Source organism: Buteo buteo, chromosome 13 (genome assembly GCF_964188355.1).
Source record: "Buteo buteo chromosome 13, bButBut1.hap1.1, whole genome shotgun sequence".
Lineage (NCBI taxonomy): Eukaryota > Metazoa > Chordata > Aves > Accipitriformes > Accipitridae > Buteo > Buteo buteo.
This window is the reverse complement of record NC_134183.1, coordinates 9,894,281-9,917,734: the sequence shown is the minus strand read 5'-3', so window position 1 is coordinate 9,917,734 and position 23,454 is coordinate 9,894,281.

Genomic DNA, 23,454 nt, shown 5'->3' with positions numbered 1-23,454 from the left:
GAAGGCAGATTTTTATTTCACGCATCTCACTTTGAACTACCTCACAAACGTTGGAGTAAGTTTGCTTATCGCAGGCATTCCCAAAGAGATTATAAATACTCACTCTGCATCTTGCAGAGGGGAATAGGCTGGAAGCAGGTTCAGAGCTGCTGCAGGCTCCTGAGCTTGGCCTTTCAGTTGCTGCAGTGCTGGAATTCTCAAAGCCATTTAAGAGATTGAGGTGTGTATGTCCCACTGACTTCAATGGAGACAAAGGGTTAAACTTCTCCAAAAGTTTGAAAATCCCAGCATAAACTTAGGACTGGCTTCACCACCACTGTGCTGGAATTTGGCAACAGTTTAAGAGGACACATCAACACTAAACAACAGTTTGGAACAGGAAGAGAAGATGAATATCTAATCCGATTGAAACTCCAGAGGAAATATCACGCAGGCTGACTGGAATGGACCCAGGAGTCTCACGCTAACAGCTCTGTCTTACGAAAAGTCCTCCTCTGCTCGGGGTCTCTCACTATCAGTCATCAATACTGCACGTCAGCATCTGGAAGCAACACTGCATTTTTAGCAGCCAGAACCTCAGTCTTACAGCACAACTAAAAAGATCAGTCGTGTATCTTTAAAATCAAGAACAGTCCATTAATACGCTCGGTCAGCGATGTTTGGGAGGAGATGGAGGTTCAAATTCATTTTTTTGTTTCTTTTATACAGAATGTATGAAACAAAAGTCTTCCAAAACATAAATGCTTCCTACTTAGGATACAAGTAGTGGAAGCATTACCTTGTTGCTTCAAAAGGAAAAATAAATAAATACCTAAAGTCTTTCCATCCAAAAGTCCCAGAAGACTCCAAATGTTCTGGTTATCTAGGAAAAACCATTTACACGAATGCTGTTTCCCAATACACAAGCTATAAATCGCCTCCAACTTCTGTGCAAGGACATCCCAAGAACTGAAACACCAGAAAACTGGGAAGCCAGCCAAAACCTTAAAGAGCTGTTGATCACAGTTCCCACACCAAAGCTGTTACATATGAAGTCTGTGGTGTCTCGGCGTTCTTCCTGAAGGCTGTTCTCATGCAGATACAGTAGAATGTGAAGAAACCTGTCTCTCCTAGCCTGTGCCCATGGAAAAAAATGCTAATGCACTGAAGCAGGGAGAAGCTCCCTCATAGAAGGAACGGCACTGGTGAATGGCTGCACACAGACTTCAGATGTTCGTCTTCACAAAGTTGCCCATGCAGGGAGTAGATTCTTTGGGGGAAAGAAGTCAGCTTTCGAACTTCCCATGATTAATTTCTTAGCAGGGCTCCCTCCTAGATCTTTATGGGCAAACTGTAACAGTTCTGTTCTGACTTTTACTCCTACAAGCTGCAAGTTGCAGAGGCACTTCAGCCTGGCCTAAGTCCAAGTTGGTGATTTTTTTATTTATTTATTTTTGAATAGTCTGGCTAGTTTTTAGCTGGATCACTTTTCTGATCCAGGTCATTGCCCTGAAGACTAATGCTGGAGCAAGGGAAGCAGCAGGAACAAACATCTGGGGCTAGAAGCAAGTCGGATGGGATTTCCCTTTCGCTCACAGCAGACATTTATTTAAGAATGAAGTGACCATATAACAGCTTCTTCACTTGCTTTTGTGAACACCTTCTCAACACACCACCACAAACTACATCTATTCCATTGCTTGCGAAGCTATCCTAGTTTCACTGTATCTAATTATCTCCCATGCAGCTTCAAAACAGCTTTTGAATGCATCTACCTGAGCAGAGCATGTTCCCCCAATGCCCAACATGTACACTGGCTATCAGCCGGTCTGCAGCTTGAACACACCAGACGAACCGTGTCCAGGTACTGATATTCTCCTTGCTGCAATACGTGATCATTGAGTTTTCATGGAGTTACCAGTGGGAGAGAGGGAGCAGAAGTGTATTTTGCACTCTGGGCATTTTACTACTTTTCCAAAGCAGTATGTCTTTTTAAGAAATAGAAGACTCGAAAAGAGAAATGGCCTAACATAGGAAATATGGGGATTCAAAAGAAAATAATTGTTAGTATTCAGGAGTGCTTGGTTCTACAGCTTTTGTTTATTCACTTAAGAAACAGAATTCGCTTATATTCCCTTCTCCCAAATTCCCATTGGTCCCCTCAGCTACATCAGCTCATGCCACCCTTTTAAAAATCCCATTTAAATCTCATAAATTGTTTTTCCAAACAAGTTAGGGAATAAAGCCTTGACAGTGTTCAGACACAGGTGCAGGCATGGTTCAGCAATGCTGCCACTGGCTGATGGACGGCTCCCCCTCGTGCCTTTCCCACACAGACAATCCCTGCCCAGGAGGTGAGACTGCCTTGCACACAGCCGTATGCACACGCTGTGCAGGCATCAATATAGCGTTCAAAGTCTCTGATGTACAAGGATGACATTTAAAAAAGGACACTTAAATCTCAGCTCTTTATTAAAATGTATTTCATAACTGAAATCATATTAAGCGTGGCTTTATCAAGGTGATCCCGTCAGGGTGAGGTCTTGCATGGCAGTGGTTTTGTTTTACTGTGCACACTAAATGCTTTCTCACGTGAAAAAAAACAAAACAAGTGTCAAAATATTAAAGGGCACTGTCTAAGGAAGCAGAAGGGTTTGTGTGAGCAGTTCTTGGGTAAGCATGGCTAGGTGATACGATGAAGTACTAACCCCGTCAGTCCAGCCGGGCAGCCTTTTCCTGAGACAAATGCAAACACCACCCTTTACTTATTTCTGCATGTTATTCTGTGTCTAAGCATCTAACCAATGGGAAACCGTTTGCCCTCGAGATTTCAAGGGTCCACGAATGCAAAAATAAATTAAATAACTCAAAGGGAATAGGTGTATGTTTAATCTGGATATCCCTTTAGTGGAGCTATTTGTGCATAACCCTGCAACGATTTCATACTGAGATTAAACATTGCACTTCTTTCCACAGAAAATCCCTAAAAATGTGGTCTGTTTTAAACCAGGGACCTATGCAGCTTTCTGAACAGAAAAAGTTGGCCCAAATCATGTTTGGATTATTCAAAAAATGACCTATCCCAGCAGGGCTTCACTAAGCTTAGCTGGGCACTTTCTATTTAGATCCCACTGTCAAGGTCCAAAAAAAGATCTGCACTTAATAAACCTTCTTTATACTACGGATTCATACCCTGGGACTTCACTTTCCTTCTCCATATGCATATATCATTTTGACCCACAGGACAATTTTTATGCAGCTTGAGTGTCTTCAACTGCAATAGAGCGCACAGTTTTCAATACTCTTGACAAATCCAAATCCATCTTTTGCATAACCTACTTTCTTCTCAAGTCATAAATCCCGCTTAGAAACACTGAATTGGACACATACTAATTAACAGCCACACAACAATTTGAACAAAAAGCACACCTGAAGATCTGCAAAACTGAAGAATCTAAAACGAAATGCAAAAAGTCCAATCTCGGAAAGACCCTCAATCCCTAGATCCAGTTTCATTGCCAAAATCTGCCACAGGATTTGGAAAACAGTTGTCATAAGGGAAGAAATAAGGATATTGCAGTCTAAGTCACTTTTGAAGCATTGTCACTGGTACTATTTCTTGAAGTTATGTAGAGGATTTAACTTATCCCTAGGTCTCTATCAGCACTTACTCAAGTAATGACAAATCTGATTTGTTACAGGAAAAAGTTGAGTGTATCTTAACCCCTTAAGTATGTCTTAGGACTGAAGAACATCTACTACCAAGCTTCCAGATCTCTTTATAAGAATTGAATACATTGTACATGACTGTTTCATTCCCACTGTATACAGCCTATCTAGCCTAAAATGGGCTCAGTGGGATTTGTGATGAAATCCTGACTGCTCCGAAGTGAGAGAGACTTCTCTCGGGGACTTCAGGGGAGCCGTATTTCACTTCTGGAATTTACCTTGTCTTTAGGTACACACGCATGGCACTTACAATATGCTCACATGCGATCAATCTAGCTAGCTCTCACCAGCAATGTTTTTAAAAGCTTTTTTGATGTCTTTAATTGGTAATTTATTACACATATTTCACCATTTATCCAGCATTTTTCATTCTACTCACTACTTTGGCAGATTTAGCAGAAACAAACCAGTACAACTGATTTGGATATAATTTTATAGCTCCCCTTATTCCAGATGATTTGGGAGTTTATTTGCTATTGCACACAGGCACCAGAAGGTACTGATTGCATCCTAAATATCTTAACACAGTGTTGTATCCATGCAAAATTCAAAGTCTAAGGAACACAGACCCATCCTCTGCACCAGTCACCAGTCCACAGCCTGTAAACACATGCAGCCCAGCAAAAGAGTAGTGGCTGCTGGCCACTCCTTTTCTGAGATCAGTCTGCTATTTTGTCTTTTATATATGCTCAGACAACACAGGACAGAGTCCCAGAGGAATCTCATACAGCCAAAATACTCTGTAACTGTAACGTTGATCACAAAAAGCGCAACTGCAATTTAAAGAGAAGGCTTCTGCACAGTTCAGGAGCAAACCCAGCTCACATTAAGGAAAAATCTAAAGACACGTGGAACTCCTCACGATGGTACCAACCGCAAGCATGCTTACGCCCAGAACCTTCACGGGAACCCGAAAGTGAAAGTAATGGGAAAGGCAAAACATCTTTTTCCATTCAATTTTCCAAGGGGATCTAACTTATCTGGTTTTAATCCCACTTAAGTTGCTCAGCTGCTGCAGAGGGAAATTAGCTCCTTTGCTACACTTTGGACACCAGCACCAAAGTGAGAATTTGACTTCTGGATCAAAACAGAACAGTGTCACCAACCATGCTCAGTCCCAGAGTGTTCATCAAAGACCATAAGTGGAGCGTATTTCCTCTTTCTGCACTCTTCAGTAGTACTTGTAGTCAATGTTTGTTCTCCCAGTGAGGTGGGGAATTTTCTTAGCAGATAAGGGACTTTTTTTTTACAGAGGAAAACACCAAGAGATATGCCTCTGGTGGGTTTAAGCTGCCCAGTGGCGTGAGCCTGCAAGCTAATATCTGAAACAGAACTTCTGCTACCAGTCTCCATATTTCTTTCTCCAGGCCATTGCTACTTTCTTCCACAACACATTGACACTTCTTCCTGTAAAGATGCAGTCTCAGCTTGTGTGGAGGGCAACCAGATGGACACCTAGAGACACAGATGACTGCATGACTGTCAACAATTCTTCAGGACAAAAATTGACACTCACTAATTGTATGGTACATAAGGGAGCCCAGAACTTACCCAGGGATTTTTAGGAGATACCCAAGTGTAAATGACAACACGTGACAATAATGGCCATTAGCATTTTTGCCATGTGCAGAGTCCATATTCCCGTTTCCTTGAACTAGATGATGTTTTATGGACATAAGCCTGCAAAGGGCCTTTTGCCATAACTATTCTATGATTCTTCACTCTCAGTCAGATGGTGGGAGAATTTTTTTTTTGGGTGCCCTTAATGTAAAATTGCCAAGAATAACTGTTGCCTCTCCTAAAATGGCAGCTGTAGCCCTGTGAAAACAGCCCCGGCGGGTTGCTTTCTGAAGTGACAGCAGGTCTTACCAACATCAAAGGGGACATGAGGTTTTTAGTGAGGGCTGTTTGTTGATTTTTTCTCCAGTGAAGTGATATTACATGGCATTTCCAACCCTCAATCCTATTAAGTGACAGAACTACCTAATAGCACTCATTAAATAACATAACTTGGTGTCAGAAATTCACTGACAGGCTCATGTAATTGAAGTGGTAGATTTATTCCCTAAAACAATATGGTATTGGTGTTATTGTTACTGGTTTTTTAATCAATTTAACTTATTTTAACAGGTGAAAGCATAAGATCCAGGACAGTTCATTAAAAGGTTATCACCAATTAGCACACAACTGAGTAGAAAAGCGAGTGCCTTAATTTTACATTTAGGGGGAAGAAAGCATTAAAAGCATGTTCATTCCTGCGCTGCTGAACCCCTTCATTTCTTGGAGATCATTTCTTTAGTGACACCACCCTACAGTGCAGTGTTGTCACAAGGCAGTCATATGTTGCAACAGTATTCAGGAACTTTCCATCTTTCTGTCCAAGGAGATATCCAGAGTTATGTATAAATGAAAACACTAATTCCTCCCTCCCCCCTCCCCCCCAAGTTATCTGTTGCTTATGGGCCCAAAGCAAACACAGATAATAAAAACACCAAGGTCTTAAATACCACCATCATCCCTTGGTCTCAGTCAGCTATTAACTGCACGTTTTAAACCTTTAACACAACATATTTATCTTGTGGAGTGAATGACAAAGTTTGTCAATGATCACAGAAATAAGTTTATCAATGATTTCTTGCTTTTTTCTTTCTACAGCTCTCATTCTACTGGAGCCGAAAGTGCTTTTTACCAACTGATATACAAGTAATAACTGCAGCTTTCCAGAGGTGGTGATCTGGCACTGGTTTACATGAGAATGAAAAGAGAGTGTGAAGTATAAGACAGGGAACGGCTAACTGTCTGTCTGAAATCCACTTTACCTCTCAATGGGCAAAGCTAGCATTCAGAAAATATACTATTATCAACAACATTACAGCTCAAAAATGATGTTACGGTCGTCTTGATTCATATTTAATTCCTAAATTGTTATATACATGCAAAAAGTATTAGAAACCATAATTTCTGTAGAACATTTGTAAAAGTAAACTCTATTTTTTCCTTACAAGAGAAGTCTACTTTGCAAGTTGCCAGTAAACGACCACATTCAAAACCAAAGCAGAAAACGTGCACTCTACACAGTAAGCAATTAAGTTTTACTGGTAAGTGGCTACCCTCATGAGAGATCCCACTGGAGTTGAGTACTCATGTGAGCAACTGCTCACCAAAATGAAAAGTAATTCACAATCTGGGTTAAAGGTCTGTAACTTGTACACACAAATCCTCCCAAGGTCTGCCCCTCCACACTGAAAATTCATGTCTTTCATTTGCCCTCCACTTGCCCTTTCTTGCCAGCCATGCAGCAAAAATCTCTCTAGGTTATTCTATCACCTTACGTTATAAGAGTTAGTCCATCTCTGGAAAGACAGAAGGACATTATGGGGCTGTTTTCAGCCAGGACCAGCACTGATCAAATTTTCATCTTCCTGATGCTGTGGGTAAGTTTTCAGTTTTAGCCACTGGAGGATGGTCAAGCCTATAGGCAATGGTTTAAAAAAATCCTCTCTTTTATTCTTACAGTCTCTTGTATTTTTACAGATACAGAAAGAAGCAGTATCATCACCAGCAAATGCAGAAGCAGACCAGATCACTTCAGTGGCAGAGTCCTAAAACACATTGCTTTCACAAATTCCCAGCCCTTGGCTGCCTTTTCACTACAATTTATCGTCAATGCAACGATGTAAAAGAGCGCACTGCAAATGAGATCAAATTCTCAGTTTAAAACAAGTAATCAAAAGAGAGCAGGGAGTTATTTTTAGCAGAGAACATATAGTGATCTACTCTACACGCCAGTCTCATGAGTAAAGGCAGTGAAACACCTGATGGTGTGGTTAAACCAGACAGGCTGAACTAGCAGCCAGTTGCCACCTCGGCCATGGTCTCATCCTTCCCACCAGTGCTGCTGGCTCCAGTACTTGTCTGACCCTGCAGTGAACTGATTCAACTCACTACATTGGTTGAAAGCTAACCAGGAGGGAAGAAGTTAATCAGCTCACGGGGTCATATGAGCACCAGCGCTGATGAGAGGGAGGGGATAAGCTGCAGCCTGAGGAAAGAGCAAATTGCAGTGTTCCCACGGATGGAAATGAGTAGCCACAAACTTCTCAAACCAACTTCACCACTGAAACCGCAGAACACCACCCTGCACAGCTGCTTGCTTCCTTGTGCCAGGTCAAGCCAATCTAGTCAAGTTCACGTTTTCTGTTGTTGTGATAACAAGGTCACATATGGGTATATTCACATCAGGTTAAAATGGAATAATGAAATCAGGGAGACCATGACCTGGAAGAGGACTGTGTCCATGCATCCCTGAAGAGTAAGAGATGTGAACTGCCACCGATATAACCAAACCTATTTGGACATAAATACAGTAACACAGCTGAGCTTGTCTAAGAGCTCAATACTGCCAAAAGGTCTGTCCCACAACCTTCTCTCCCTTCTCTTTTCCAACACCACTCCTCATCACACAATCCTGCCCCCTCCTTTATGCTGGTTTCAACATTTATCGGACCTTCACTGAGCACACTCGACCTGCTAACTGCACAGGAAAGCCTCATTTTTCTTTCCTGGGTTAGTTTTCTGCAGGTGTAGTGAGTTGAATCTGTTCAGACAGGAATACAAGTGCCAGAACAGCACAAGGGAAGAGGTGAGGGTGTGCAGTCAGACACAAGGAGGAAAGCAAGGGGAACCTTCCAATTTCATGGGATCACAAAGTAGTTTAGGTATAAAGGGACCTCTGGAGGTCATCAAGGCCAGTGACAGTGAATCACTGTCTTGGCTCTGCTATATCGAGCAGGCAAACCAGCCAGCAGCCTTCTGGCTCTGTCATCAAAACACCAACTCTTACAATTTTCCAGTGACATTTTTAATTTTTTTAATGGAACATCAATGTTGTTGCAAAAATGACTTCTTTTTGTACCCTAAAGGAATAAAATAAAATATTCTTCCTGGAAATAACAATTAGCAGTTAAATCTCTAACTATAACACTCTAAGTAAAGCCAGAATGCTCTAAGGAATAACAAAACAATGCAGTGAATATTTGTGCAGCAGGAAGAGTTTGGAGATGTTTGTTTACCATACAGTTTGTTCCTACTTGACAGATTCCTAAAGAACCCATATAAAGAGCTCTGATTATTAATAGAGTCAGATAGCATGAAACGGTATTTCTAACCTGTTTATAAATGGTTCAAAGGAAATTACAAATAGATAAAAAACAAAACCAAGTTTACAGTAAAAGGGCAGAGAGCTAAATTTGTTCTTCCAGTAAGCAATATGTTATATGAAACTAAGCTGAGTACATCTGCCATCATTTTACCTGGAAAAAATCAAAGTGGGGAGGGGAGGAAAGTTTTTTAGTTTGCCAGTTTTTTGCAAAAGCAAAACAAAAAGAAAAAGCCCATATATTGTATTAACCTATTGTACATATGGATAAGTAGTTTAAGTAACACATACAATGATTTCACAATGTGCTTTGAAAATATTCATTAATGTCTTTGGAAATATGGGAAAGTAATTTATAACACCACATAAAAAAGTAATAGAGGGCCCAATCCTGTCACCACTAACTTAAACTGGGCAGAGTTGAGCTTTCAGGACTTTCCGACAGATTTAGAACATTTTTCAACAGCCTCGTTCAGATATTAGCAAACCCCAGCCTGGCTGGCTCCCACCACATCCCCACTTGCTAAATTACTCCCTTTTCCTCTCCCTCTCCCTCCCCCTCCCCCACCCCCCTGCCATTATAATTTAAAACAAAAATATTTTTTATGTGTTGAGCATTTGTATATTTGGAAACAGCGCCTGCCTTTTCTCCATTCTGACAGCTCCAAGCACTGCTAGCCATTAGTGGCCTGCAAGTCAAGAGATGCAGACCAGCCAGATATACCAAGTCAGAGCTGCCCACCCTCAACAGCATCCCTGAAACCACCAGAGTTTTGTGAACTTCTGATTTTCTGCATAATACTTCTGTGAAAACCAATGTCTCCTACACAATCAGAGGGCAACTGAAATGCAATGGGAGTTAAGTTTCCAGAGTGGTTTATGACATGAAAGAAATATTTTCCCTTTGTCTGCACAGTACGAGAAATGACAAGCATGAATGTATGGACTAAGAGGTTGTGTTAGGGGACCAGCCATTCTCCCCAGCAGTAACATCTGAATATGGCACAGTTTACAATATGAGCTTGCACCAAAGAAAGAGCCCTTCTCTTTCTCACTCCCTGTCAGCACTGCAGTTCAAAGTGGCTGCTGGAAATACCAAACCTCTGCATGTGGCACATGAGATTTCCATCATTGGCCTGCAAAACTGTTGCACTTTCACAAGATGCTGCCGATCAGACCAAAATTCTGATGCCATTTATTCAAAAAGGGAAAAAAACCCCCAAACAAACCAATAGTAAGTTATTCTTTATCATGCAATCCCTCTGGCCAAGTCTGCATTACAAGACACATCCATTACTATCTTCTCTGGCTTCCATCTAGAACAGACCTAGCATGCTCAGATCCAAAAGCACCATCTCATGCATTAGGTAGTTGAATGCAGCAAATACAAGGACAATGATCTAGAGTTCTCATTTACCATCTGCTTGTCTTGCAGCATTCATTTGCCCAGGAGAATTTCTTCATTAAGCATCTAAAACCTTTCAGTTTCTGTCAACTGATGCCACTTATGAACTGAAGCTGAGAACTTGAAGCCATACAAACATAGTAGGACTCTGCCCACAACATGCACTGAAGCTCCAGAGTCCTCTAGGCTGCCTCCTTTAAAGCCAACTTTCCCCTCACCACCGTTGTGTTAAACTCTACAAGTCAGCCCAAATGAACCACAGCCTCTAAAAGATCTAGTGGTTCCTTCTGATAACCTGAACCGAGAGGAATAGCCAGCCAGAGCCTGGTACACCAAAGTGTACCATAGCATCTCTAGCCCTGAGTCCCTCTTCTGTCTCTAGATACCAACACAGGACCAGGCTTCAGCCCTTCTTGGTGAAGAATCCCAGGACCTCTACTTAAGCTTCAGTTGAGATAATCTGGACACATGCCCCATCCAGTTGTATGACACAGATCAGAGCCTCTCCTACAGGGTTTTGAACCAGCTTTCTGGTTCATTAACTTTTGTTCCTCTACTGTACAGTTTGGTTCAGATTTAAATGCAGTGCTAGCTTCTAAGTTCAGCTCTATTGCAAATGCCTCTATCAGTGCCTGGCAGTTCTTCACATTTCCAAGACAGCTCATCAAGTTAATGCAGGCTGCTATGTCTCTTCCTTCCAGTTTGACATTACCCTCAAACAGTAAAACTTTTCCTATTCAATTCTCTTGCTACTCCTGAAGGACTGAAACAACATGGTTAAAAAAGCTCCACCATAGTACAGTTGGACTTCAGTAGGAAAGTTTATTTCTTGTGCTTTTTATTACATTGCTGCCATTTCCTAGCCATAAGCTGGAAATGTTAAATTATAAAAAATACAATATTAATCAACCAATTGAGTTGCCAGTTCTAATTTTGGATAGAAAAATGGACAAAGAAATAATCAAAGGCTTACCAAAAAAGCAGATGGCTGGAGAGTGCTTCTGGCAGTCATGCTGCTCGCACATGGGACCACTTGAGTTTAACAAATTGGACAACAGAGAGAGTACTGAAATGGAAATTGGGGCTCTACTCCATTCAAATTCCTCAAAATGTTTGTTTTGGATTTGTACCTCTGCTGCAATTTACAACTCTAGATTAGATATAGCAAGAGTAATATTCTTGACTAGAATAAAAACAGAATGACTAAACCGTTTGCCAAATCACACAGATTGTCTCCCTGTATACAAATAATACCAACATACAAATGGTTTCCTAAATAAAATCTAGTACTAAACATGTCTTTTACTAACACAGCAATAAAGTTCTACCAGTAGTTAGAGTACAAGACACTTCTCTGACTGAAACTGCAAAACTTCTTCAAGCAAGGCCCATATCTGCATGTAAACATGCGTAAGTTACATCAGCATGAAAAAGAAATGCACAGCAACTTGAGATTTCACAGTCATCTCCAAGCAGCACAGAGACCTCCCACTGCAAGTGAAACTACATCCCAAAGTCACTTGTTCTAAAAGCATGCCCTTCACTGCTAATGAACTAAAGGGCAGTTGTTTCTAACATTAGACAGTTTTGAGACCGTAAGGCATAGTGCAATACTTCCTATTCGATCAAGGAGGGAAAAATCACTAAAACAATGTTAGTAGTATCAATAGCAGGTAGTAGATGACACCTAAAAAGGAAGAAAGAAGACTCATTCCATCTCTTGGTGTAAGAAATCAGTTGCCTAAGTGTTTAACAGAAAAAACATGAAGGCCTTTTTCAGTGAGATGCCAGTTGCAGCTTAAAGTAAATGTATGGCCAAATATGACGTCACCTACCACAACCGAAAATTAAGACGAAAGTTCTGCTGGTCTCAGGGACCAGTCACTCACCAGGGAACCGGCGGTTTTATATGCACGCCTTCCTGAAGAATCCAAAAATAACATTTTTCCATAGAGCAGAAATTCCTGTAGCGTTCACGCTTTTCATTTCAGTAATGTTGCAATCCAAAGTGCCAGCCTTCTGTAATGAGGTAATCCGACAATGTAATTTGTAGTATTTTATTCTGTCAAAATTGATCTTAGTATTTCTATAGCAACTAGATCAAAACAAAAGATGGAGCAGAGTAAGTCTCTCCCTGCCACCACCCAGATTTTTATATAAATATATATGTGTATATATATAAAGCATTACACATATATAAAGTTAATGTTCATGATTCATCATTAAACAATGCTAGAAAAACAGCACTGGAGAAATAGCAGCACAGTAGGATAACATTTTAAAAAAGAAATGCTAGCAAATGTGTAAGCTGACATCAATAAAATATAAAAAAAAGTAATTGTTCAGTTATCAAAAACCTGGGAACAGAATATGTCTTTCCCGTTAAATCCAGTCAGGAAAAGGTATTATCCATTTCTGGTTGGGATAGATGGAAGTGAATACTGGCTTTGCTGACATGAGGTAAAGAATACAGTATCTTCCCCTCTTCCCCGAGAAAATCACACTTTAACCATTACTGTTAACATGTTAATGTTTAAGAAAGCTTGACTGCCGTTTAGCTACTTAAGCTTAGTTTTGGAAGTGCTGTATGCAAGAGCCTTGTAAATGTCTGTCAATTTATTTTAGTGCCTTTGTAGGAGCTGAGCTGAGTCCAGACGCTGTGATTACAAAACACCTAGGAAAACTCTGAATGTGGAACTCAATGCCATTTCCAATCAACTAACATGATTAATAGCAACACCACCCAGCCCCTTCCTTTTAAAACAAAGATTGATCCGTTACAACAGTGGGATAAAAAGCTTGATTTTCCTACATACCATTTCTCCTTAACATCAGAGTATCTTCTGAACATTTCTTAGGAGATTTCAGTTAGATCCTGAACAGAGATGGCTAAATACACACTGTGCGTGGGTGCACACATACACCTGCAAGCTTCACATGTAAGCATGTAAATCCCAAAACAGCCACACAGTTCCTAAATTGGGCTTTAAGGAGAGGATGAACCTCTCCCAACATGTGACATGTACCTGCCTCCAGAAATCTGCGCGGTGTCCAAGAACAATTTTCTAACTACTGCATAGTGTCACTTGCAGCCTCTAGTATAAAAACATGTGACAGTTTTAGACAGATCCCTAATATGGTTGGGAGGGAATTTCTGAGAATGGCATGTCAGCTGGGAAGGGGATGATATACTCACTTTTGTTGTGCTGTTTGTTATCGCTGCAGGTCCAACCGTGTCTCTGCTGCTGGCTGCCATCTGTGGAGGTCACCATGTACCTGCTTCCAAAGCATGCTGTATCAGCCATGGTAAGGGATTGTGGCTGGAAGGCAGTTTGTCTTCAAGGCCAACTGCTACTGCTCATTAAAAAAAAAGAGAGAATGTTAGAGAAATATTGGTCATTTAAAAGAAATAAACACTCTCAAAAGCAGGATACTTCTTTGATCCCAAGGTCTTCTGCTAGAAAACAGAACTTCCTCATCAGTTTAAGAAGAAGGGTATGACGGACAAAAAATTCTCAGTGAATACAGGAATAAAATTGTGTGCATGCATAATTTGAAGCATAGGAATGTTTCCAGAGACTACTCACCCTCCTAAAATTAAACACACTCAAGTCATTCACCTGAGTAAAGACCCTGACCCCGCGAAGCACTCTTCCACTTGATGGCAATTCGCTTGAGTAATGACAGTGAAGAATTCAATAGTGGCAGAAACTGAACTATGTATTCATACTGACTTCACAGATGCTTCCGTAACAACTTCTGTCTATACATGGTCTTGTAATACTGGCATTTCAAAGCTTATCTTACAACTGACACATACCTTGGCATGTCTTCAGGTAAATATACTAACAAAAATGTACACAATGAGCTGTTACCTTTTTTTAACTTCAAAAAATCATTGATCTGCTGCTGCAGCAGGAGATGCAAAATGCTCATTTGGGCAAGAGTGTTTAAGAAGTATAAAAATAAACGAAACTGTGGATTTCTTCCTAATTACCACTAGTTTCTGACTGTCAGAGAAGATGTACCTTTTCCATGTGAAACCCCTCATTACCCCTTCCTTCCAATAAAGGCAATCAACATTGAACTTAAAAGTTCCCATCCGCATCCAGTTTACAGGCTTTACCATCCTGCCCTTTGAAATGGAGCCTTGTACAAGGCATATCAGAAAAACTGGAGGAAATTGGAGATAAAAAAGATTTAAAAATAAAAACAGTATTTATGTCTCCCAAATGGGAAGCTTGGAGCAGCAAGGGCAGGAAACGGACCGGTATTTAAGCTGATTACCCAAGCAAAGTCCTCTGCCTTTTCAGCAGTGCCATGGTCCTTCAGTAAAACCATTTAAATTAATTGGAGTTTGGGGCAGGGGGAGCGGGGGGGAAGATGTCAAATTTTATCTGGAGTGTTAGTGATGGCTGGCTGGAGAGGGGCTTTCAGGCCTGTTAATTGGGCCTGTTTGCTCCAACGCCACAAACACTTTGACATGAAATGTTCTAATAACCCTGCAGCGCAGGTGGCCGCCAGTGTCAGCCGGCTCCTGACAGCCCAGCCAGGCCTGTCTCTTCCACTCAGGGCCCGCTCGGCTGAGCAGGCGGCTTTGGGCCCAGCGGTCATTAACCCAAATGCTCTCGGTGTGTAGCTTAGCAACCAATTAAGTAGCCGGGATCTTTAACATTTGTACCAGAAATTCACACAAATAGAAGTCTTTTGGGCCACGCTGGCCTTATAGACATGGATCTTATTATGCTTTTTACCTAATTATCAACTTAGCTTTTTTCTTTATGCATCTGAAAAAGGATGGACGGCAGTTAAAGGCAAGCTCTGCTGAGCACAACTGGAGCGTGATTTCCTTGGGCAACACTTCCATGGGTGTTTGCATACATATAAAAATTACATCTTCTCATTCACACTTGCACATAACTGACTAGACAAATAATGTTATCATAGTGGGAAGAGCCAGAATTAGCAAGGAAATACTGCAACATTTAGATTTAATCTGGTGAGCATTAGATCATGATTCACTTTGACATAAAAGCTCAAGAGCACATTTAGCTGGGGCAAAACACATTACAATGTTTTAAATGAGAAGGAAATAAGTCTAATTTTTGATGGGCTGCATTATTTGCTGTTGAAATCCTAATAATTGCCTACGCTTTACACCTACATTGTACCTAATCAATTGGTTTTAAATTTCAGAAAGCTTCAGCAACAAATTGGAAGATCTTATTTGCTTCTGACTCTCCAACAAAGGGGAGTTTTTTAGTAGGACAGAAAATTGACAACAAAACCCCACAAGTTTCAACTGCCACACTTCATTTATCTTCACTGTATATCACAGCAGTATTTTTAAAATAAGCATCTTTTTTGATAAAATATTTTTTAAAACAGGTAAATATTCAAACACTGTAAGCAGGACAGGTAGCACTGTTTTTCAATATCCACAGTTAAACACCCATAGGCAAATGTGGAGCAATGCTTCTCTGCTTCTCAAAGGCTAGCACCTGCTCAAGTCTCAGGAAGTTTTGCTTTATCAAAGAAAACACTGAATTAATGCTCCATACGAAACAGTGGCTGACTCAACACAAGTTTTGAAGTGGCTTAACCCAATCTTCTGCTTTCTTCTCACCCACATCCACAAGATCCTATTGCTTCCTTCCCATCACCTCCTGCTTTTTGGTGGCCACAGGAAAAAATAAATCCCTGCAGCCTCCTCCCTGCCTATTCTCTGTCACATCAGCTGACAAAGCAGTGGATCATTTCAAATGGTAATACAGTCCTGCCCTGGCTTAATAAAAACCTGAAATGGCAGGCTCCAGATAAACATTTTTCATGGTACATAACCAGGCCCAGCTGCGTTTTCCAGCCATGCCTCTCCATCAACAGTCCCTAGTGCTCTCTCAACAAGACAGAATATACTCTGTGTAATTCGTAGGAGGAAGTCAGAAATGCCTTTATAGTTGAGATGTGAGCCACAATGTGTGAAACTGGGTCTGTCAAGCTGGGCTGACTTTCTACTAATTGTCTGTGCCTTCCTCAGTCCAAGACATACCAACAAAATTCCCATGTCTGGGTTTCCAGTGTAACTTGGGTTTTTGCTTACGACTTGTGTTCATCTAAACACATCTCCTTCATACAGCAACTGGAATGAACATATCTAGAAACAAACCAGATCACAGAAAACAAGCTGCTAACTCTGTCCCACATGTGTGAATACAATGCCAGTTCCCAGAAGCTGCTGTGATTGTATGAATATGGTTCTCTTATGAACCTGACTGAGTGTTGCAGAGCTCTAAGTATCTGCAATTTCAAGGCAGATAAATGTTATGTAAACTTAAATTTTGCAACTTTATTATTGTGTATTATTCCATGCCAAGTCATTCTTTACATAGAAAGCAAACATCATTGAATTTATTTCAAAAAAAGCAAAATAAAGTTTACAGTTCTGCTTGGCTTAAGGTTTGTTAATAAACACAGGAGCAGACTGGCCTTATTACAATGGGAATGGCAGAGAAAAACCCTGTCTTCAAGCTGAATGTGAGCCAACAGTGTGCTCTCAGCAAGTAAGGCAAAGTGCATACTGGGCTTCATCTGAAGCTTGGCCCTGGCCTGCTTGGTCTGATGAAGAGATGGTGATCTAGTAACAGGCTATCTAATAGCAGCCTGCAAGGAAGTAGCCTACACTGAATTGCCTTACTTGAAGGGAAATTATAGTGACAACACAGAGCCAAACTTCTTGTTTGAGACAGATGATAGAACTAGGGGCAATATCAAAAACTGCATCTTGGCAGGTTCAGATTGGACATTAGGAAAAACTTTTTCAGAGAGAAGTGGTGCAGCCCTAGAACAGGTCACCAGAGAGGCAGAGGATCTCAGTTCTTGGAGATGTTTCATGCTGAACGTGTACCTTTTGACACATTGGCATTTTTGGTGATAAAGTATCTTGTTAAGAAATTCTTGACAAGGCATTGGAGGAACCACAGATGTTTGGCACTTAACCACCCAGTAAAATTCTCAAAAGCACCTGTTCATCTTTTTTAAATACCCAAATGCCTTTAAAAGCCTTATCATAAACTGCCTCATAACTATGGCTCCAAGTTCTGTATCCCCAGAACACTGGACCTTTTGAGGGTTTCATTCACATGCAAACCCTTGCACTTTATTCCAGTGGACTATTCCCTAAGAATACAGACTTACTCGTGAGTGCAGGATCTGGCCATATAACTTGCATCACAAGAGCAAACCCCACATATTTGAAAAGATTATCAGTCAACTACAGTTCTTCCCACTGTAGAAACAGTTACTCAGTTAAGATAAACAAAGAAATTCCCATGCACTGAAAAGGAAAACCTATTAACTGATTAAACATGTGAATCAGTTGATAAACTGGTTATCAAAGTTCTGAAAACATTTTCAACAATGACCCTTCCTGCCATTTTTAACAATGACCCATAAAAGCTAGAATAATTCAGCACTTTACAGGAAACCAGCTGGACAGAGAACAGAACGTATTTCTGATCTAAGAAGCTGCAGCTACACCATATGAGCTAACAAATTTAGACGCTAATTATCAGTAAAGTAGTGATAGACATTTTAAATACCAATTAAAAGCTCTGGACAAAATTTTTCAATGTTTTCTAGCTCTTTTCAGCACACAGAAAAAATTACCATTCTCATCCCATCTGGTGTATACTAGTAATTCATTCCTCATTTCAGGCTTTTCAAATAACTATAAGAATACTTACTAAAAAAAACCCAAACAAAACCAAAACAAACTCCTTAATTTTCAGGACAAGTTGAAGATCTGGAAGCAGAATAGGAATGCAAATACCTGTGTTTTTCTTACAACTGATCATGCATATCCCATCTCAGAAAAAAGTCCACCTCAAAAATATTTGCAGGCACACAAAAGCAGAATATAGCATATACTAATAACTAGACTTCACTTCATGAAGAATCTGATTTTACTCCTTAGTACGGTCCAAAAAAAGGTAAGTTGAAAAAAAACTGTTAGACTTGGCCCTTATGATAGACTAAAGCTCCTTTTAGACAACTCCAGATCCACAGAATTGTTCAGAGCAAGACAAAATTTCGGTGCCAGATTAAGGTCCCGGTTAACCAACAACATTACAATTGCTCACATGAAAAGCATGGACAGAACCTGCTTTATTTAAAGAAAATGCCAGCCATGAACTTCAGGTGGAGATTTACATTTTCCCAAGATTCAGAGAAATATTCAGATCTGAGGCACTTTTCAGACCATTCTATACAAATGCTTGACATCTATTCCCCTTCCTCATACCCTTTGTATTAGCCATGTAAAACAGCTGTTAACCAAAATATAGCCAAATCCTGAATCCTACATCTGCATGGCTTCATGGCAAGTAAATTGTCTATAGCTTCCTTTTTCATTTCATTATCAGAAAAGTCAGTCTAGCTAAAAAGCAACATCACAAGTCAGAGAAATCCCAGAACGCAAGATGTTTCCACCAGGGTCTTGTATACTGTTCTAATAGTTAGCCAAGATTTTGGCATAAAAGTTTTCCATCAATTAAGGAATTTTTTACGAAGTTGTAGAAAAAAAATCAAGATTTCTACCAATTACTGCAGAGCATTGGAAGTAAGTTAAAATGGTCAGCATTTAAACATTTGGCTTTACAATGATCTTAGAACAATCCAGTCTTTGTAAAAAAATGCACCTCTTCTCAGCCTTCTAATAAGCTGACATAATAAGGCATACAGAATTAAAAGCCAGAGTTAAAAGCCAGTATTCTATTTTCATTCCAGAAACACAAAATTTAAAAGTAATCAAACAAGGCATTTATTAACAGAGCAGCATAAATAAAAAGAAAATGAGCAGAGGTTTTTAATTTTGAAAAGTCTGCTACCATTTCTGGGAACATCGTATCTCAAAAGCATGGCTTGCTCATCGTATAGAAAGACCGTATTTATTTGGCTACAACCCTGATCTCAGTAAGTACTGATGCCTGTGCTTTTGGAAAAGGAAGAAAACAAGAAGTTCAGAGAGTTATTTTTAAAAGATTTAAATGTATTTCAAGGCTATGATGGATTTGGAATATAGCTGAGCCCCATGCAGACCCTGGATTTGGAAGGAGACAATGCACTCAGCACCCCTCCGTAAAGAGCTCTTCTGTTCAACAAATCTAAAAAGAGACGAATACACAAAGGATTTGATACTTTCAGTTCTGTAATTTGCAGAAGATGTAGAAACTGCCCAGTTCATATACTTAAGGTCATGCTGCACTTTTTTGGTCTACAGAAACAAAGCGCTAGTAGAACAGTATGTTCTCCCCACCATCTTCCTTCCACTGCCCCCCTCTCCACAGCGTGAAGCTCCCAGCGGGAGCCACTGCCTTACAGAGGGTTTTAACTGTGTGTGAGCAGAAATTCAGAAAAAGTTTCTATATAATTCCTGGCTCAAACAGTTCCTCCTTCTCTGCCTATGAGCTGGACTCCATATGTACTTTGTGTAAAGCAGAAATGCATTTTTACCCACTGACATTACAATAATCTAAAATATTCCTTGAAACTAGATTAAGCATAAAAATTTACAGTCAGTTTCGCAACCTTTCATTTCTCCTGCTTATGCCATGCTTTTGAGCAGCCACTCTGAGATCAATGCAGCCATTTTGTAAAACCAAACCCCACATTTTTACAGAAACTGCTTGATTTCAGATGTTTCAGTTACCAGGTGCTCAGCTTGAATACCTTGAAGAATTTTAAAATTTTCAGATGGTGAGAACACAGAACTTTCAAGTCACCTTTTTCCAGACAGCCCAGAACCAAGTTGCCCACAGTGATCTCCAAGCATTGCCAGTGCCTGTTAACAGAAACTTGGTTAGCTATAAATACTTTTACAGCTATAGCTTCTTTATACATCCCAGTTGTATCAGTATTCAATTAAATGGTTTTCCTATACTGCTTAGATATTTTTGCAGTTATACGTAACATACACTCTTTGTTCTTCTTCTAGGGTTGAAATCTGAGTAGAACTGTAAAAGTATAAAAAAGCGATGCTAAGATTCATGACACAGTTCAAGAGCAGAATAGTGCTGCAGGTAATTGATAACATATACATAATATCTATGGATATAGCTGCAGCCACAGAACAGGGATGAGTAGTCTTAATATTGCAGCAAGGGCAAATATACCTTACATTTTAAAAAGCTTGTGTTCATACAATGAGTTGTTCCATCTAACATGGATTGATCCTTCTAGCAGTTGCCCTGTCCTGTGTGCAAAAAAGTCACTGGGATGGAGAAATGTCTCAGCACAACCTGTTGCTGTGACTTATTCAGTGAGCCCCACTAGGACCTGCTGAGCAGCAGCAGCAGGACCCTGTGGTGGGGACACGTGGCCCAGGGCTGCAGATCTGCCTGTTAGGCATCACTGTGCACTAATCATACGTGCTAGAGATTGAGGGGTAAAACTGAAGAGGACAAAAAGACAGATGGGAAAAAAAGAGAAATACAAGTGAAAAGCTAAGCTTTTTAGTTTTTCAAAGAAAAAAAAAGGGGGGGAGCTTTAAAAAAAATTCAGAGATCAAAAATCCCCTTTGCAACATGTGATCATGTGATCACTTTTTGTAATGACAGCATCATTTTCATAAACAGGTTTCAAGCTTTGCAGATGAAGGCAGAAGTATTAGACAAATAACATGCAGGTCTAGTCCTTGCTGTAGCTCAGGCCAGATCAAAGGCAGTGGGTCTGGCATGCCAGCCTTTCCCGCAGCTCCTCTTTGCTACTGGGAATTCTTGACAACTCCTGTGCAGCAGGGAAAGGTGTTTAATTGCTCACACACACAGCCTGACTCATCATTTGCAGCTTGATGCTGCATCAGGCATCCCTTTGGTTGTCAACAAGGCCGCAGACAGTTTGTTCTAGAAATGGCAACTAAATGTGCATTCCTGTGGAGCGCTTAGATGCACGGTCACATTACCACATCCTAACAAGTGGCTGAGAAGATGCTTAAACTGGTGCCTATTCAGAGGACAGAGTAAAACATGGGCATATGCCTGAGTTCCACTGGGTTCAGTCGACTTCGTGCCCTTCCTAAATGGAAAGGGAAGGCCTTTGGGCAAGGATCATTCCTTTGCTGCCAGACAGACAGCATCTTCCACAGCAGAGTCAGATCCCTGATACGGGTTCTCCTTGCTGTCACAGGAGTACAAGTGTGTCCCATTTATCTCCAGCTCCAGAAAGGAGCATGATGGAAGGAGGTTGGACAGTCAGACTGGAAGAGGATGAGAAATTAAGAGTTTCATGATGCAAACTGTTACTGCAAATCCTCAGTTAGAACTAGCAAATTACAAAAGTAACAATAAAAGGTGACTGCGCAATCTTCAGATTAATGCAGTCCTGGCCAGCTAGGAACTGTGCTTGGCAGTGGGACTGACAGTAAAACTCCTTCAGTTCTCCCGCAACCCTCCCAAAGGGAGCACTGAAATCTCAGTGATGCCTTTAGCCTTTACCTAGCCGATAGCTAATGTAGATATCACTACATTATGTCACTGGCTTGAACGGACTTATGACAATTTATGTCAGCTGAGGAACTGTCAACTGTATTTAGAGCTCAGCACACAGCTGCTGGCCTCAGTGAATCTGCAGGTCAAAGGGGAATGCGTGTCCCAACAAGTTTACATGAGCCAGGATAAAGGCTTGTAGGTGATCACAAGCCTATGGGCCAGGCCATGCTGCAGACAGATCCGCCCTGGCTGGCTCAGACCCACAGCCCAGGAGCAGCGCTGGGTGACCAACAGATTTTTCTTATTAATTGGTCATTCTGGATTAGAAAAGCATAGGAAGTTCAGATAAAAGTAATATTTTTAATTCATGGTAAAGTAAAACTTGAGGGAAAAAAGCAGTCTTCATTATACTGTTTTTGGTTTGAGTCCTTCTGAAGCATTCAATTTTGTTTTTGAAATTATGTAAAAAATTCAAAACAAACTGCTACCACAAATTGCAGTTTCATTTTAGAAATTTTGCAATGAAATATTTAAATTCTTCACACTCTTGAGGCAAGTTTTCAAATTGAATAATACAATGAAATAGCCATAGACTGACAAAACAAAGCAACTGTGTCAAATCTGCAGTTTCCCTAGAAGAGCCTAGGGGGAAAAAAGAGTTAACAATGACCCTGTTCTGCCTCAGAATGCCTTTATTTAAAAATAAACCATGTGTTAAAAAAAAGAAAGAAAAAATTCACTAACATTATAGTTTTCAAAGATTGTGCAGCCAGGAATTACAGATAAGCCCTCTTAAGACCATAAAGAAAAATCTTTTGATAGTGTTCAGCATATTGAACTGGCTTCTCCTAGTATTTGCAGTAATAAAGCTGTCAAGCAACACAGAAAAGGAGAGCTAAGCATTTCAAGACTCAGACACATGAACTTCTATTAACCTACATTAACATGTAATTGTTGCTGTGAGCACACTGTTCTCAGTGTCAAGTGCTTGTAAAGGACACAAGGAAAATCTTTCCATGTGAGACAGGGTAGGGTAACTGCTGTACTGTCCTACAAATTTCTGAAACAGTCTTCCTGGCAAGCACTAAATTGATATGTATGAGTTATTCCTGGAAACTTCCCATATGGTTAGTAAATTTCAGAATGGAAAGATATGTTATTTCACTTTAATAACTTCCATGTTTTATATCACACCAAGTAGTTGCTAGTTTGCTGAAGTCTAAGAGCTGAATGAACAATTTCAGTATGATCATATATGACTGCTTCAAGTTGCTGAACAGCCTGCAGTCTCAGAAAGGCAGCAGGGGGTTGGTGATCATTTGCTTCAAAGCTTTGAGACACCCTGGCCAAATCAAAGAGGTAATATGGCAGGAGGAGACTCAGGATACAACTTCAACATTTTCATCTTCCATTCACTCAAGCTGGCTGTGTCTGAAATGGATGGGAACACACCTGTAACCCTTCTGGACTCAAACCCAAGCTACAAAGAACCACAGCATGGACAGCTTTTTGGACCTGGCTGCAAAGCCCTCAGAAAGCCCATTCCACATCACCTGGAATCAGTAGCTCAGCACTCTCTGTACTGCTCCCTCAGGCACTGCAAAGATGTACCTTTTAAGATGCAACAGAAGTGAGGTTGAGAGGAGATACACAAGGCTCTCTGTAAATAAAGCAGAAGGGCAAACAGCAGGAAGAAGAGC